The following is a 12337-nucleotide window of genomic DNA, read 5'->3' as shown; positions in this document are numbered from 1 at the left end:
AGCGACGACAGCAGCAGCAGCAGCATCAACAACAGAGGCCAGCATCACAGGACTCCTGGACATGGGAGGAGATACTGAACGGAGAGGGCCCCTGGGCACAGGCTGGGGAATATCGCCGCCCCAAAGCAGAGCTGGAGGCAGCGAAAGCAGAGCGGCGGCGATATGAGGAGGCAGCACGGCAGCGCGACAGGTACGAGGGGCAGCCCAAAATTTTTTTTGGGGGGGGGCACACGAGGTGTGGTACTAAGCCAGGTAGCAGACCTGAGCTCCCGCCTCGTGCTTATGATAAGCAGCGCATTACTGGTCAGGCACCGTGTTATGCGGTTAAGCGCACGGTGTCGCCAGTGCGTGCCCATAGCCCGGTGCACGATAGGGCAGCCCCCCGAAAGTGCCATTCGAGTGTGGGCATTGAGCCAGGGCGTATGGTGCCTGCTCAGAGGGTCTGGTCGCCGGTACGCAGTTTTGGTCCAGGTTATCCTGCGCCGGCTCTGCGTGCTGTGTCTCCGGGGCGCTGGGAGGGTGCAGTGCGTCCTCTGCCTGCGCTCCGCTCGTGCCGGGCAAATGTAGGAGTGGAGCCTAAGGGAGAGGTGCGTGTAGTAAGCACTAGATCTCCCGTGCTTACCCACAGCCCGGTTCAACCTGTGCCTGCACTCTGGAGGGTCCGGGCTAGAGTAGTTGTCCAGCCTGGGGAAGTGGTGCCAAGGTTGCGCACCAGAGCTCCAGTGCTCCCCCACAGCCCGGTTCTTCAGGCTCCTCCTAACACCAAGCCTCCTGAAGGTCTCCCCAGCCTGGTGGTTCCTGTGGCAGCCCCACGCACCAGGCTGTCTCTCTGTCTCCTCCCTGCAGGTGGTCCTGCCTATCCGGCGCCGCTGCCGGAGTCTCCCGCCTGTCCGGCGCCGCTGCCGGAGTCTCCCGCATGTCCGGCACTGCGGCCGGAGTCTGAGGCGCCAGAGTCCCTCAGCCCAGAGGCGCCAGAACCCCTGCCCCTCTGTCCCGAGCTGCCCCTCGGCCCAGAGTTTCTGCCCCTCTGTCCAGAGCTTCTGCCCCTCTGTCCAGAGCTTCTGCCCCTCTGTCTAGAGCTTCTGCCCCTCTGTCCAGAGCTTCTGCCCCTCTGTCCCGAGTTGCCCCTCTGTCCAGCGGGGTCATTGAGAGGGGTTGCCATGGTGAGAAAGCCACGGAGGCGGACAATAAGGCAGACTAAGACAATGGGGAAGTGGGGTCCGCGTCCTGCGCCAGAGCCGCCACCGCGGACAGACGCCCACCCAGACCCTCCCCTATAGGTCAAGGTTTTGCGGCCGGAGTCCGCACCTTTGGGGGGGGGGGGTACTGTCACGTTCTGACCGTTATTTCCTGTGTTTTGTATTTAGTTAGTAAGGTCAGGGCGTGAGTTGGGTGGGCAGTCTATGTTTGTTTTTCTAGGTTTTGGGTATTTCTATGTTTCGGCCTAGTATGGTTCTCAATCAGAGGCAGGTGTCATTAGTTGTCTCTGATTGAGAATCATACTTAGGTAGCCTGGGTTTCACTGTGTGTTGGTGGGTGATTGTTCCTGTCTCTGTGTTTGCACCAGATAGGACTGTTTTGAGTTTTCACATTTCTTGTTTTATGTAGTCAGTTGTTCATGTGTACCTTAACGTATTAAAAAGAACCATGGACACTTACCACGCCGCATATTGGTCCTCTGATCCGTTTCGCCTCTCCTCTTCGGAAGAAGAGGAGGAAATTCATTACAATTTTTCTATATCTAAAGTTAATTATATATTTTCACTAGATGCAATCAAACTCTCGGATGTTAGTATTTTTTAGGTCCAAATTGTAAATCCTAACGTTATATTCATTATCTGAGTGAATTCCGTGAGTTATTGCGGCTTCCGTTTTACAACTACCGTTAGCTAGCTACAGTAGCTTTAGTTTACATTTGCTGGGCCTTGTTGGTTAGCCTTTGTTTCAACAGGGAATAAGTCAACATTTTGCTTTATATTTGGGATATAAAGCCAACTTGGTCTCTTTGTTATTTAACGTCTGGCTGATGAGATAGCATCTTGTTTCGAAAATGAAAACCGAAGTCTCAACAGCAGCCAGCTTTGTTGCCAGATTGCTGAAAACAACTGGATTCTTGTCAGATGACCAACTGAAAGAGTTCACCGATTCCTTGGAGGAAGCTTTAGGAGGTATGTAGCTAGCAAGCTTGGGTGAAATATATTTGTGTTGTTGACATCAAACAGCCAAGTAGACTACTAGCTACTTAGTTACTGTTAAGCAGTCTGTTTTTCGCCCATTACCCTCTGTTACAGAGCACTACCAACTCCACTGGTTCCCCCAGGCTCCATGCAAAGGCTCAGGATTTGTATTTATTTGTATTTTATTTACCCAGGAAAGTCAGTTAAAAACAAATTCTTATTTACAATGTCGGCCTACCCCGGACAAACCCGGATGATGCTGGGGCAATTGTGCGCCGCCATATGGAACTGACAGGGATTGACGCCACTTGCATTGAGATGCCAGTGCCTTAGACCACTGCGTCACTTGGGAGCCCAATGGGCTACAGATGGCACTGACAAAGATGGTTGCCTCGCTTCAGGTCCTTAGATAGCTATGCAGTTATTTGTTTTTTTATTTACTATTTCTTACATTGCCAGCCCAGAAAATCTCAAGTGTTATTACATACAGCCGGGAAGAACTATGGATAAAAAGCGATGTCAACTTATCATCATTACGACCAAGAATATGTCTTTCCCGAAGCGGATCCTTTGTTCGGACCTCCACCCTGGACATGCGATCTTATCCAAAACAACATGGTCGCCGCAGGAGAGGCAGACCGAGTGGCCTACTGGTCAGACTCAGAAGGCAAGCACACCATCCACCGCTTCCTAGTACATTACTCGCCAATGTCCAAGATCACAAGGTGGATGAAATTAGGGCACAAGTTACCTTCCAGAGAGGAATCATAGATTGTAACATTCTGTGTTTCATGGAAACAAACATCTCTCTGGTAAGAAGAAGGGCGGGGGTGTTTGCCTTATGATTAACGACTCATGTGCATCGGAGATGTCGTACCCGCTGTGACTATTAAAACATTCCCTAACCAGAAACCGTGGACTAATGGCAGCATTCCCATAAAACTGAAAGCGCGAACAACTGCTTTTAATCATGGCAAAGGTGATCAGAAACATGACTGAATACAAACAGTGCAGCTATTCCCTCCACAAGGCAATCAAACAAGCAAAGCGTCAGTATAGAGACAAAGCAGAGTCACCATTCAACACCTCAAACACGGCGTTGAATTGTATGTGGCAGGATCTACAGTAAATCACGGATTACAAATATAAAACCAGCCCCGTCGCAGACATCGACGTCTTGCTCCCAGACAAATGAAACAACTTCTTTGCTCGCTTTGAGGATAATACAGAGCCGCTGACATGGCCCTCTACCAAAGCCTGTGGCCTCTCCTTCTCCGTGGCCAACGTGAGTAAAACATGTAAACGTGTTAACCTCTTGCTCCTACCTGACACGCAGGCATCCCATCTAGACATCTGGAAATGCAAATGCGCTACGCTAAATGCTAATAGCACTCGTTAAAACTCAAACGTTCATTAAAATACACATGCAGGGTACTGAATTAAAGCTACACTCGTTGTGAATCCAGGCAACAAGTCAGATTTTTTAAATGCTTTTTGGCGAAAGCATGAGAAGCTATTATCTGATAGCATGTAACACCCCAAAAGACCCGCAGGGGACGTAAACAAAATAATTAGCATAGTCGGCGCTACACAAAACGCACAAATAAAATATAAAACATTCATTACCTTTGACCATCTTCTTTGTTGGCACTCCTAGATGTCCCATAAACATCACTATTGGGTCTTTTTTTATTATTAAATCGGTCCATATATAGCCTAGATATCGATCTATGAAGACTGTGTGATCAACGAAAAAAATAGAGTTTTATAATGTAACGTCATTTTTTTAAATTAAAAAAGTCAACGATAAACTTTCACAAAACACAAATACTTTTATAATGCAACTTTAGGTATTAGTAAACGTTAATAAGCGATCAAATTGATCACGAGGCGATGTATATTCTATAGCTGTACGTCTGGAAATAATGTCCGGGTAAATCTCAACCAAAATATCCGGTCGGCGACCGGAAGAACTGCGCTGCCTTGTGTCTGTTTGACCAAGAAACAAATCGTAGGCAAATGACAAGACTGTTGACATCGTGTGGAAGCTGTAGGTATTGCAACCTCGGCCCCATTTAATGTGGATCACGTTTAACAATGGGTTGAAGTGGCGCATGGATATATTTTCCCATTTTCAGTGATCAGATTTTCCTGCACTTTTCGATGAAACGCACGTTCTGTTATAGTCACAGCCGTGATTTAACCAGTTTTATAAACGTCTGAGTGTTTTCTATCCACACATACTAATCTTATGCATATACTATATTCCTGGCATGAGTAGCAGGGCACTGAAATGTTGCGCGATTTTTAACAGAATGTTCGAAAAAGTAGGGGGTAGGAGTAACAGGTCAACCCTTGCAAGGCTGCTGGCCCAGAAGGCATCCCTAACTGTGTCCTCAGAGCATGCGCAGACCAGCTGGCTGGTGTGTTTACAGACATATTCAACCAATCCCTATCTCACTCTGTTGTCCCCACATGCTTCAAGATGGCCACCATTGTTCCTGTTCCCAAGAAAGCTAAGGTAACTGAACTAAATGACTACCGCCCCATTGCACTCATTTCTGTCATCGTGTGAAGTGCTTTGAGAGACCAGTCAAGGATCAATTTGGACATTTTCACTTAGGGGTGTACTCACTTTTGTTGCCAGCGGTTTAGACATTAATGGCTGTGTGTTGAGTTATTTTGAGGGGACAGCAAATTTACACTGTTATACAAGCTGTACACTCACTACTTTACATTGTAGATTTAGATGCACTATTGTAAAGTGGCTGTTCCACTGGATGTCATAAGGTGAATGCACCAATTTGTAAGTCGCTCTGGATAAGAGCGTCTGCTAAATGACTTAAAATGTAAAAAAAATGTTGTAGCAAAGTGTAATTTCTTCAGTGGTATCACATGAAAAGATATACTCAAATATTTACAAAAATGTGAGGGGTGTACTCACTTTTGTGATACACTGTATTTATATGTACATATCCTCATTCACCCCTTTGCATCTGTGTGTATAAGGTAGTTGTTGTGAATTTGTTAGATTACTTGTTAGATATTAACCTGCATAGTCAGAATTAGAAGCACAAATATTTCGCTACACTCGCATTAACGTCTGCCAACCATGTGTAGGCGACCAACATTTTGATTTGATGTCTCTGGATCAACCACAAAATGGACCCAATTGATTGGCAAGGCAGCTTGCACCATTGGACTCGCTGGAGAACAACTCTTCTCCCCTCGCTGCCCAGTGAACTGACAATGTGGGTCGATCCATTTGAGGTGTCCTTTCGGATAGGAGAGGATGGCTCCATCTGTGTCCTATACGAGTCAACTCCACCGGTGCCAACTTATGCTAACACAACAGACATGATCAGCTGCAAGGAAGAAATTAGATTTGAGAGGTCAAGCCCCTCCAAGTCGTTCAACGTGATGACAGTCTCAGGCTAATATTTCTTTATGTTCAGAGCTTTATCTGAGCACTTGTGTATCATTTCTGCCTAACTTTTTGATGTAATTAATTCTGACATTTATGATGTTAGTATTATTGCCTTACACCCAAATTGTTAATTGTGAATTTCATCTGTAAAGGATCTGTAAAACGATCCACTGTCCTGAAACAAAAGTTATACAGATTTATTTTACAATGGTCATGTTCTTGTGTATTTGCAATAAATTTCTCATACGCAATTGTTTTGTGATGGTTTCTCGATCAACAATGGTCTTGTGGTGGGTGGGCAGGATCATGGTTGTGTTCAGGAGGCATGAAAACAGGAAACATTGACACAGAAAATGAAAATGCATGTTCTTATTGGAAACATCTATTTTCTCCTGTTTAGTGCTTATTAACTTTTGTTACAGCAATGAACCATTTCCACATACTTACCTTTTTCAGTAAGACAGACACATTCATACAAGCAGCACTGTTTCAGTGTCTAGGCACAACTAGTCCTGTGTAGCAGGTCCTACAAAGACTCCCCTGAAACCTACAGATTTTTTAAATATCTAAAGCAGCCTTCACTGGAAAAACATCTCTGTTGCAGTAATCAAACGATATCCTCAAACACACGGAGGCCAAGATTCTGAGTAGCAAATAAATGGGGAATACATGGAAAATGTCAGTCACACCTTACACAAAAACAATACATTTTTTGGGAGCATGTTTGTATCTATTATATGTCAGATATTAACATTATATACACTCACCGGACAGTGTTTTCGGTACACCACACCATTCACGAAAATGGATCGCTCCTACAGAGAGTGAGTCACTGTGGCTGTGGCTTGCTACATAAAGCAGGCATTGAGGCATTCAGTTACTGTTTTTTATTTTATTTTTTATAATATGTTTATTATTTTACAATAAAAAATCAAATAAAAAAGACAGCAATACTAACAATGACATTCATTGTACTGTTGAATGGGATGGCCAATTTAGAGGACAAAACAAAACTTAACTCACACATACACAAAATAAAACAAAATCCTATTAGGTGGTAAATGTATAAGAAGACAGCATATAGTCATTACAAGCAGTGTAGTTAAGCCAAAAATAGATATTGAGTGGAGTACAGCACAGAGTAGCAGCAGATCGTCAACCCAGTTATGAAGCGGGACTAGACCATTTATCCAGTATCGGCTGCCATATTTTGTAAAACATTGGACTTCTATTGGAGGTATTGTATCGAATCTTTTCCATATGTATTACATTCCCTAAATCCTGTAACCACATTTCAAAGGTGGGTACAGTCTCCAGTTTCCAAAATTGCAATATGAGCCTTTTGGCTAATAGAGTACAAAGAGAGACAGCTTTCCCTTCGTGGTTATTCCCATCAACTGTACCAAAAAGAGCGGTCAATGGGTCTGGGGCTAGAACTCTATCAAAGGCTCTAGATAAATAATCAAAGATGAGAGCCCAGTAAACATGTAATTTAGGACATGTCCAGAATAAGTGGGTCAACGTCCCCTTATCCTGCTTGCACCTCTCACACAGTGGTGAGGTGTCCGGGAATATTTTATGCAGTTTTACTTTTGAGTAATGTAACCTGTGTATCACCTTAAACTGTACAAGGTTGTGTCTGGCATTCACTGAACTGTGGTTTATATTCCTGAGAGCTTCTACCCAGTCCTCATCTGAGATTTCTGACCCAAGTTCTTGTTCCCAAGCCCTTTTAATGGTGTCTGTGGATACCTCTATGTGGGCCTGTAGCACATCATACAGTCTAGAGACCGACCCTTTTGAATGGGGTTTGACAAGGATCAAGCTATCTAATGTAGGACTATTTGGCTTCATGCCATACTGTGGGATATGTGTCCTTACGAAATTCCTGATTTGGAGGTATCTGAAAAAATGTGTTGTTGGCATGTTGAACTTTCCCTGCAATTGTTGACATGAAGCTAACTGACCATCTATGTATAGATTACCAATTGTTGTGAGCCCTTTCTCCCTCCACTGTGAAAACACCACATCATCCAATGCGGGGTGGAAAGCATGATTCAGGCAAATCGGGCTGTCAATGTATACAATGGGTATGTTAAGAAAATACCTAATCTGTTTCCAGATCCTAAGCGTATGACAAATGACTGGGTTAGAGTCATAATTGGATTTTTTCACATAGTATGGGCTATTAACAAGTGCAGGGAGTGAGGAATGTTGACAGGAGGCCTGCTCAATCAAAAGCCATGCAGGCATATCCTTCTGTCTCATCGCAGGTAAGCTTTCCCTCCAGAAAGACACAATGTTCAGATTAGCAGCCCAATAATACAGTTTAAAGTGAGGAAGGCCAAAGCCCCCCTCTATTTTGTACTTGCATAAATGCTTTGTTGAAATTCTGGCTGCCTTGTTATCCCATAAAAATGGAGTTACTATTGAATCCAGTGTCTTAAAATAGCTTTGTGGTATGAAATTGGGTAGACATTGGAAGAGGTAAAGAAACCTGGGTAGGACAACCATTTTAATAGCGTTGATACGACCAACCAAGGAGATAGGCAGAGTTTTCCAAAAATCTATATTTTGTTTAAGCTGATGTTAGTGTTTATATATTGGAGAGTCGAGACCAAATCACGGGCGCTGGACAGAGTGGATTTCAGTTGTAACAAAAGGCAGTTTTAATGAGTCAATAGATATCATGTGCCGCAGTTTTACGTGCACAGATCTAGTTCATATAACTCGGTAATGAGTCAGGTGAAAAAGAGAGCTTATACAAAGGTTACATTCATTTTTATACATAGAATAAAGTAGGTAGAGTCTTGTCGTGACGCCTTCTGAATGGTCCCGTAGGGTTGGAGGCGGACCCGCTCTAGCCAGAGTAGAAGCCCCCATTGGTGCACAGCACTCTTCTGTTCTGGGCACCCGACCAGTAGAAGGGGGAAAGTGTGTTTATACTAGAAGATGTTTGTGTCAGGGGTTCGTGAGGTAGAGGGGCAGTTTTTATGGCTGGGTGTATGTGTTCATGCGATGGAATGTCTTTGTTTCCTGGGGTCGGGAGACAACAAAGCTGAGGGGATAGTGTTAGGGGGGTAGTTTTATTGCTGGCTGTGTGAGCTAGTTCCTGTTTTAGCAGGGGTACGTAAGATGAGTCAGGCGGATTAGCTTAGCGCTGTATAATATATGAGCTATGTATATGAATGTTTACATATACATATATGACACTGATATATTTTCATGTCCCAATTCGCTTTCAATAGCTGATCAAGGTCTCTTGTCACTACAATGCCAAGGCTTGTGAACTTGTCCATCACTGTTCTAAACGGGGTAGATTGCAGAAATTGCATATCCACAGGCCGTGATATTGGCATCAACTCACTTTTTTGCCAGTTTATCTTGTAGCCAGAGAAGGAGCCAAATGTGTTCATCAAGTTAAGTAAGGGTGGAATAGAAGTTTTAGGCTTGGACAAAAACAAAAGAACATCGTCTGCATATAGGGAAATTGTGTGCTGTGTGTCCTTTATTTTAACAGAAGCTATATCGTCGGTACATGCCCGAATGCGAGTAGCAAGGGGTTCCATGGATATAGCGAAGAGAGCAGGCGAAATAGGGCACCCCTGTCGGCACCCCTTGAACAAGCAGAATGACTGCGACATTTCTTGATTGGTTACCACGGACGCCATTGGGTTTGCATAAATAATTCTTATCCAATTAATAAATTCCTTTCCGAACCTGAAGTGCTCTAGAACCGACATCATATATTTCCACTCAATCCGGTCAAACGCCTTCTCTGCATCAAGAGCTATTACCACTGCCTCAACCTTATGATTGTGATACATTACGTTGAAAAGACGTCTCAAATTGTAGTGTATATGTCGGCCCGGGATAAAACCTGTCTGGTCAGGGTGTATGATGTCAGAAATATATGTTTTCAATCGGTTTGCCAATATCTTTATCAACACCTTGTTTTCTATGGGGAGTAACGACACGGGGCGATAAGACGACATCTCCATGGAATCTCTATCTTTTTTCAAGATCAGTGCTATTGTAGCCTCATAAAGTGTTTGGCGTTTACTTTGGATTGTTTAAACATTCGAAACATAAGTGGAGCTAGACTGGCGCAGTACTTCTTATAGAATTCTATTACATGTCCATCGGGCCCAGGGGCCTTGCTGTTTGGAAATTGTGCTATCGCTGTGTTAATTTCCTCCAAAGTTATCCCTGCATCGAGTGCAGAAGCTGCCCCCCTGTCTAGTTTAGGAAGTTCACATTCAGCGAGAAAGCGTTCCATAGTTTGTGGATCAGTAGCATCGCATTTTGATTGGTATAGCTCTGAGTAAAACTGTGCAAAGTATTTATTAATATCCTGCGGATCTGTTACTATTTTACCCTTCTTGTCTTTTATTTTGTGAATAGCTCTAGATGCCTGTACATGCCCTAGCTGTCTTGCTAATAATTTACGTGGTTTGTCACCCAGTTCAAAATAACTTTGTTGCGTTCTAGCAAGTAAAGTGCCCACCCGTTTCGAAAGGATGGTATTGTATTCATATTTTAACTTTGTGATCTTCTCAAGGACTGTATACGAGGAATTTGTCCTAAAAACATTCTCCTGTTCCCCTAACTCTCTTTCGATTTCTCTTAGCCTAGTATTGGCGCGTTTCTTCCTCTCTGATGTATAAGAAATAATGTAACCTCTAATCACAGCCTTTAGAGATTCCCAAAGGGTGGAGTCGTCAACATCCCCCATGTTGTTAGTCCCGAGGAAAAAGGCAATCTGCTCCTTCAAATACTGACAAAAAGCCTCATCTTTCAGCAGGTATGCGTCTCAGCGCCACGGTCGCCGACCTGTCGACATATTGTCGAGTTTCAGCACCATGGACATAGGAGAGTGGTCCGTAATTAGAATAGGGTGATAGGTAACCGACTCAGCAGCTGAAATTAGTTTGGAGTCCAACAAAAAATAGTCAATTCTGGAATATGATTTATGAACTGATGAAAAGAAAGAGTAATCCCTGTCTGTTGGGTGCGTCAAGTCTCCAAATATCGACAATGTTAAGGTTAAAGTCCCCTCCAACAATAACACTTGTATCCAAGATATTTGGTATGTCCTTAAATAAATAATGGATCATCGAAGTTGGGTCCATATAAATTGACCAACGTTACTGGTTTCGAATTCAGTGTACTAGCCACAATAATATACCGACCATTAGGATCTGAAATCGAGGATGAGTAAACAAACGGAATGTTTTTCCTTATCAGGATTGCTACCCCTCTCGCTTTTGCATCAAAGTTAGACTGGTATATCTGACCGATCCAGCCGACTCGTAGCTTGGCCTGAGCGGAGCGTTTAATATGAGTTTCTTGAAGAAACACTATGTCAGCACCCAGTGATTTAAGATGAGAAAAAACCTTAGCTCGTTTCACTACATGCCCTAAGCCATTACAGTTCCAGCTGACTATCTTTATTCCACCTTGTCTACTCTGTGCTCTGTCACTATGTGGCATTTCTTATTTTAGAGCAAATTGTTGCTGCCATACAAAACTCAGAAGAAAAACGTCCCGCCGTGCAGGAGCTTGTCATGCCACCTGTACTAATAATAAACGTGAACATAAAACACTTACCCCATCCCCCCTCCCGTCCCTTTACTGAGTGACTTCCCCAAACGAAGCACTCCTTGGCTAACACACAAACCTTAGGGTGTCTAGACATACAGCTTGAACTAACTCGTCTATAGATACTCCGCATATACGTTAAGATTAAATAACACTTAACACTTAACTCTCACGTTAGGGGGTGATTGGCGCTAAAACATGATGTGCCAAACAATGCTATATTAGCCACAACATCTCACCAATCATAAGTCCCAAATTCTGATCTTCTAATCGAAAAGACATAGTCCGGAAATCCAAACACATTCCTGGCCTGTATTTGGTCATTTAGCCGGCTGACACAGCCGTTCTGTATCCTCAGCCAGGGAGCTTGCTTGTCAAGAACAGATCGGCCTCTTTTGGGTTGTCAAACGTACGTGTTGATCCTTCGACTGTCACCTTAAACCGGGCTGGGAAGAGGAATCCATATCGGATGTTGGCCGCCCTGCATTTGTTGCGTACCTCATCATACTCTTTCCGTTGGTTCCTCACCTCCAAGGTAAGATCTGGGTAGAAAGACACCCTGGCTCCGTTGAAGTTAAGGGGGAACTTTTGACTAGCCAGCTTGAAGATGAGATCCCTGGTCTGGGGATAGTGCAGCCGTACAATGAATGGCCTTGGTGGCCCGCCCTTGGCCGGCTTCGTTGCCTGAGATCTGTGTGCGCGGCCGATCAGGATGGCCGTTTTGAAGTGTTCACTCCCCAGCAGGGCCAGTATCAGCTCCGAGACAAATTCAGTGGGTTTCCCTTTCTCAGTGTCCTCCTGGATGCCACATATTCAGATGTTCTGGCGTCTTGAATGCGACTCAAGCATTTCCAGTCGGGCTTTCAGGGTTTTGTTGTAATTTTTGAACGTTGCGCACTGTTTATCTATGTCCTGTAGCCTGGCCTCGTGATCGACTGTCGTCTGCTCAACCTCATGCACCCTTCTCTGAGTTGCCTTCACAGTTTCGGCCAAAGTCCCAATACTCTTTGAGATATCAGCCAACTTGTGTCCACCTTCTTGCTTAGTGAGTTTATGGCAGCCAGTATGTCACTTTGCGTAGGCTCTGTGGGGATCTCTTGGAAGCTAGCCTCTTCAGCTAACTCCTCGTGGG

The 12337-nt window shown here is 44.3% G+C and overlaps 1 pseudogene; it reads left to right on the top strand.

Moving 5' to 3' along the window:
• Window positions 1-2050: 2050 nt before the first annotated feature.
• On the top strand, window positions 2051-5615 carry LOC118360458 (protein BTG1-like; annotated as a pseudogene).
• The last annotated feature ends 6722 nt before the right edge of the window (window positions 5616-12337 follow it).

This window comes from Oncorhynchus keta, unplaced genomic scaffold, assembly GCF_023373465.1.
Source record: "Oncorhynchus keta strain PuntledgeMale-10-30-2019 unplaced genomic scaffold, Oket_V2 Un_scaffold_584_pilon_pilon, whole genome shotgun sequence".
Taxonomy (NCBI): Eukaryota; Metazoa; Chordata; class Actinopteri; order Salmoniformes; family Salmonidae; genus Oncorhynchus; species Oncorhynchus keta.
Note: the sequence above shows the minus strand (reverse complement) of the source record. Positions and strands in the feature narration are given on the sequence as shown.